General features: G+C 46.3%; 1 non-coding gene across 1 annotated transcript; it reads left to right on the forward strand.

The window, feature by feature from the left end:
- On the forward strand, positions 1-164 carry LOC127486392 (U1 spliceosomal RNA). Its single transcript, XR_007913113.3, has one exon. It is a non-coding gene; the product is annotated as a U1 spliceosomal RNA (small nuclear RNA).
- The last annotated feature ends 6,356 nt before the right edge of the window (positions 165-6,520 follow it).

Genomic DNA, 6,520 nt, shown 5'->3' on the forward strand with positions numbered 1-6,520 from the left:
ATACTTACCTGGCAGGGGAGATACCATGATCATGAAGGTCTTCTTCCCAGGGTGAGGCTCATCCATTGCACTCAGGATATGCTGACCCCTGCAATTTCCCCAAATGTGGGAAACTTGACTGCATAATTTGTGGTAGTGGGGGACTGTGTTCGTGCTCTCCCCTGTTTTCTTTGGTCTGAAGAAAAGTTTTCAGTACTGTAAAGGTTAATCATTGTGAGGGAAGTTGTGCCTTTGAATGAAGCTCTTACAGCAGCTAACTGCTCTTGTGAAGGGGTGTTTTTTAGACATAAGGGCCATTTTATGTAATTTGGTTGAGAAGTTTATAGGTATTGTGCTGGTTTGGTGTAGAGCATTGTCTGCTGAGGTCTCTTTTTTTTTTTTTTTTTGCCTTGTGACTGAGGTGATTTTCCTCAGCATGGGCATCCATCTGGATCATATTGCTATTTTGAGAAAAGAGCAATTAGGTTTCTTGTGCTGGTTCTCTAGGTTGATTTGAATTCTGAAACAGCCAGGGTATGCTATTCTCTTGAACAGTGATTTTTCTCTAAATCCAACCAATTGCATTGTAGTTTTGGGTCACTATTTGTTAGTCCTTTCTACTTAAGCATTTAACAGGGGCTGTGCCTTGTCTACTGCATTAAAGCCTCTGGCATTCCATATGGGTGCCAGTTCGAATCCTGGCTGCTACACTTCTGCTCCAGCTCCCTGCTTATGGCCTGCCCAGCACCAGGCATTGTGTCCATTTGGGGAGTGAACCAGTGGATGGGAGATGTTTTTCTCTGTAACTCTACCTCTCAAATGAAAAAAAAAATTAAGATTTATTTATTTATTTCAAAGAGTTACAAAGAGAGAGGAGAGGCAGAGAAAGAGAGAAAGAGAGAGGTCTTCCATCCTCTGGTTTACTACCCAGTTGGCTGCAACGGCCAGAGCTGCGCTGATCCAAAGTCAGGAGGCAGGAGCTTATTCCAAGTCTTCCACTCAGGTGCAGGGGCACAAGGACTTGGGCCATCTTCTACTGCTTTCCCAGGCCATAGCAAAGAGCTGGATCGGAAGAAGAGCAACTGGGACTAGAACCGACATCCATAGGGGATACCAGCGCTTCAGACCAGGGCTTTAACCCGCTGCACTACAGCACTGGCCTCCAGCTTTGGTTCTAATTCCAGCTTCCTGCTGTTACAGAACACTCCCAAGATGGGTTGGAGGAATTGCCACATACTATTGCTTTCTATTTTGGTCCATTCAGTACTAAAGAGAATCATTTACAATCCATTATCTGTTCTGCAAATGCAGTGGACTTTGTCCCAGGTCATTGTATGTTTCTCCAGGCCCACTGAATTTCTCTAAAAATCATTCACTGTCTCCCTAAAAATTGTTCTCATTGGCTCTTCTTTCCCTACCTTATGAAAAAGCATTGTAAGCTCCCGATTTGTTTGGGTAGTGGGTAACTGCACTGTAATCACCACTAAACACATAATAGATCTATGTATCTTCTCCTGTGTAATCTGTTTGTTGTCATTGCATTCCAGGGGAAGCTTTTCCTTTCATTCCTGTATTTATTAGCATGCAGAGACATGAGATAACAAAGTATGAGGCTCAAAGAAAGGGCTCAGAAGATTGAAGCTCAAATAGCATTTTGAGCTACAGAAATAGGAGCTTGAGGTTTCCTGGGTGGGTAGGTGGTAAAGCATGTCATAGAAGTGTGAGGGACTACTGAACAAAGGTGGTCCTATGCAGATAATGTCTCCCAGGTAACACTCACCTGAAGGTCACCTGCAATACTCTTTGTCAGGGCCAAATGCCAGATCCCCAATCTCTTGTGAAAAGATCTTTCCTAGACAAATAGATAGAAAAGCCTTCGTTGCACCCACTGTTTACTAACATATATAGATGTGAGTTTACTTTTACAAAAGGACTACTTTTTTAGTGTCATTCTTGTGTCTGCAGTGCCTCAGAATAGCCACCTGGAAATAAACTCAAGTATACTTTAGGATTTCCTCTTCTGATCTCCCTCAATATGCAAGTGTTTGGCATGACTGTACAAAATACATCCCCACAGATTTTCAAGACTTCCCTTTGGGAGTAATGCCACTGTCATTGAGAAATGTTTAAATGTGGAGAAGTTTTGAAACACCTGGGTAGAAGAAATTAAAAACATGTGTAAAGAGAAGCAGGTAAAGCTGGCGCCTGCGGTGCCGGCATCCCATATGGCGCTGGTTTTAGTCCTGGCTGCTCCTCTTCCGATCCAGCTCTCTGCTAAGGCCTGGGAAAGCAGTAGAAGATGGCCCAAGTGCTTGGGGCCCTGCACCCATGTGGGAGACTCAGAAGAAACTCCTAGCTCCTGCCTTTGGATCAGCGCAGCTCCGGCCATTGCGGCCAATTGGGGAGTGAACCAGTGGATGGAAGACCTCTCTCTCTACCTCTTCCTCTCCGTAACTCTGCCTTTAAATAAGTAAATAAATCAAGGAAGGAAGGAAGGAAGGAAGGAAGGAAGGAAGGAAGGAAGGAAAGAGAAGAGAAGAGAAGAGAAGAGAAGAGAAGAGAAGAGAAGAGAAGAGAAAGAAAAAGAGAGGCAGAGTGATAGTGGTGAGGAAATACAGAGATCTCCATCTGTTGGTTTACTCCCCAAATGGCCATCACTTCACGGTCAGTGCTGGGCCAGCTAGGAATTCCATTCAGGTCTCCCATGTGAGTGGCTGGGGCCATCTTTCACAGCCCTTCCAGGCACATTAGTACTGGCCCCAAATAAATCTTTCTTTAAAAATATATAAAAAGCCTAACCGGGGCCCAGCATTGTGGTATAGTGGGTAAAGCTTCTGCCTGGGACACCAGGATCCCCCATAAGTGCCGATTCCAGTCTGGCTGCTCCACTTCCAATCCTGCTCCCTGCTAATGGGCTCGAGAAAGCAGTGGAAGATGGCCCAACTACTTGGACCCCTGCACCCATTTGGGAGTTCCAGATGAAGCTCCTGGCTTCTGCCTGGCCTGCCCTTGCCATTGCAGCCATTTGGGGGAATGAACCAACGGATGCATGATCTATCACCTTCTCTCTCTCTGTGTCTTTCCAATAAGTAAATATATCTTTATTATAAAAAGTAAAAAGCAACCAATCATTACTCACCTGAAAACTCTTCTGTGTCTCCCTTTTGCCATAAAGTCTGAGTTTTCACTTAACTGCTGAGCCAGCCTAAGCTCTAGATGCACTTGACTCCTAATGTAGTTCTAGCTTGCTCCATTGGCTTTTTCCATTGCAGACATTCATTCACTGCACAATCTCTCTCTCCCAAGCTTTGGGCCTGCTGCACTCCAAAACTGAAGCTCTCCCTTCCTTTTTCCTCACACCTTTCAGGTTGACATTCTCTTAATTGACAAAGAAAAGATGTTTATGTTTATTGTATATAGCATATTGTTTAGAAATATGAATACATTATGGAACAACTAAATTGAACTAATTAACATATGTGTTACCTGGCATACTTATCACTTGTTTGTGGTGAAAACACTTAAAATCACTGTCAGGGTGGGCATTTGGCCTAGCAGATAAGCTTTTAAGCTAGGGGTGCCAGCATCCCATATTAGACTACCTGGGTTTGAGTCCCAGGTTCAGCTTCTGAGTTCAGCCTCCTGCTAATGTACATCCTGGTAGGGAGCAAGTGATGGCTTGGGTACTATGTCCCTCCCACCCACTCATGTGGGAGACCTCGATTGAGCTTCCAGCTCCCAACTTCTGACCTGGCCTGGCCCCAGCTGTCATGGGCATTCAGCAGGTGAACCAGAGGATATGAGCTCTATCTAAAAAAGATTGACCAGGGGTCAGCATTGTGATACAGTGGGTTAAACTGCTGTCTACAACACTGGCATACCACATTGGAGCAATAGTTCAAGTCCCAGCTGCTCTGCTTCCAATTCAGTTGCCTGCTGATGCTCCTGGGAAAACAGCAGACGATGGCCCATGTACTTAGGCCCACCACTGCTGCAGCCATTTGGGGAGTGAACTGGCAGATCAAAGATCTCTGTCTCTCCCTCTCTCTCTGTCACTCTGTCTTTCAAATAAATACATCTTAAAGACAGATTAGCAAAAAAAAAAAAATTACTCTCAGGAATTTTCAAGATAGCAATAGATAGTTATTAAGTATAGTCACAATATTGAACTGTATAGGTCTCTTGAACTTACTCCTCCTTAAAAGTCAGCATTTTGGGGCCGGCGCCGTGGCTCACTAGGCTAATCCTCCGCCTTGTGGTGCCGGCACACCGGGTTCTAGTCCCGGTTGGGGCGCCGGATTCTGTCCCGGTTGCCCTTCTTCCAGGCCAGCTCTCTGCTGTGGCCAGGGAGTGCAGTGGAGGATGGCCCAAGTCCTTGGGCCCTGCACCCCATGGGAGACCAGGAAAAGCACCTGGCTCCTGGCTCCTGCCATCGGATCAGCGCGGTGCGCCGGCCGCAGAGCGCCGGCCACGGCAGCCATTGGAGGGTGAACCAACGGCAAAGGAAGACCTTTCTCTCTGTCTCTCTCTCTCACTGTCCACTCTGCCTGTCAAAAAATTAAAAAAAAAAAAGTCAGCATTTTACTAAATGCCAAAGGAGGACAAAAGGAAACAAAGAAAATAGAGTAAATTTATAAATACAGGCTCTGCTTGAAGGGACACACCTAGAAACTGAACAAGTAAATAAATTGCATCTGATGTGACTAGGCCAATGCACTCAAATGCAGGATGCTTTCTCCTAGACATTTCGGTTTTTCTCTGTGAGCAGGGCTCTTCATTCTTTTCTGAGTAATGAATGAAGGTCTCCATCCAGTAGTTTATCTTTTTGGAGTTTGTCCAAACTTGGAGAGCCTCTCCTTAAAATCTTTATCCCTGGCCAGCGCCATGGCTCACTAGGCTGATCCTCTGCCTGCGGTGCTGGTACTCCAGGTTCTAGTCCCTGTCAGAGCGCTGGATTCTGTCCCAGTTGCTCCTCTTCCAGTCCAGCTCTCTGCTGTGGCCTGGGAAAGCAGTGGAGGATGGCCCAAGTGCCTGGGCCTTGCACCCACATGGGAGACCAGGAGAAGCACCTGGCTCCTGGCTTCAGATCAGCGCAGCGCGCCGACTGTAGCAGCCATTTGGGTTGGTGAACCAACAGAAGGAAGACCTTTCTCTCTGTCTCTCTCTCACTAACTCTGCCTGTCAAAAAAAAAAAAAAAAAAAAAACAACAAAAAAAAACTTTATCCCTTTGTCTCTAAGTTCCTTCCCTCCCTCCTTCCCATCCTTCCTTGTTTAGCAGTTATTTTTGTTTGAAAGGCAGAGAGACAGAGACTGACAGAGATCCATTGTTCATCTGCTGGTTCTCCTCCCAAATACCTGCCAACAGACAGGGCTGGGGCAGGCCAAAACTAGGAGCCTGGATTTCCAGCTGGGAACACAACTCCTGAGCTATCACTACCTCCCAGGGTGCACATCATCAGGAAGCTGGAATTGGGAGTGGAGCTGGGACTCGAGGGTGGCTTTGTCTGGGCCCATTCCTGGTCGTTGTGTGCATTTGGGGATTGAACCAAAAGATGAGAGCTGTCAAAAGGGGGGGGGGAGAGAAGGCAAAGGGTTTTTAAAGTCTGGCAAGCAATTAAGTTTTGTCATGCTTCAGGGTTCTTTATTTGTGAAACAAATAAAAAAAAAGATTCTAACTCCCACCTGAGTTACAAAGATAACATGTAAAGTGGGGTGCATAGTAAGCACTCAGTAGTGGATGGTGGCTGTTAGTATTGGTTTGTTTTCAGGTTTTCATTGGGTTGCCAGATTCACAAGTTATAATTATGTGTTACAGTTTAGGCTGTTGCTTTGCTACTTTATTTGGTTTAATTATCACAAGTACTTCTCCAAGGTCAGTGATGCGTATTTTCCAAACAGGTTCAGTGGCTAGAACCTTGTCTAGAGTTGTCCAGTGTGAACACTGAGTTGCAGTCCAGATCTTGGGTTCCAGAACCCCTACTCTGCAGTACATACACCCAGCTAGCACGCCCTGTTCCTCGCTTGCAACAGAGATGGTCTGCTTGGAGCGTCAGTGTACTGGGAAGGCATGAAGTTGCCTCGGGAATAAAATCCTATCCATGCCCGTTTGCTAAAGTTGAGCTCTCAGCTGTCTACCTGAAGGTCTTTGGCTACGCGAAAAGCTGGGGGAAGGCTGCCTTTTTGTCAGAAAAATAACCCGGTTTCACGTTCCTCAGCGCGGGCAGGAGGAGCAGGTAAACTGGATAAAGGGCGCGGTCCTCCGAGAGGAAGCCGCTGGCGTGCGCCCAGCGGGGCTGGGCCTGCGTATGACGTGACTCCAGGAGGTGGAGTATGTAGATTAAAGACTCCGAGCGATTTTGGAAGCGCGTTCCCTGAAGACATAGTCATATCATCTTTATCACAAGTACTAAGCTATAGTGTGAAAATCTCTTTTCTTTTGGTTGGTAATTCGCTGGTAAAGCCCCAGAGTCGTTTCAGGAACGACCCGAACTGTACAGTGTGTATGCATCACTGGGCCCATGCTGGGGGCACCTGCAACTC

Source organism: Oryctolagus cuniculus, chromosome 17, assembly GCF_051225735.1.
Source record: "Oryctolagus cuniculus isolate XC-2025 breed Fujian yellow rabbit chromosome 17, ASM5122573v1, whole genome shotgun sequence".
Classification (NCBI taxonomy): Eukaryota; Metazoa; Chordata; class Mammalia; order Lagomorpha; family Leporidae; genus Oryctolagus; species Oryctolagus cuniculus.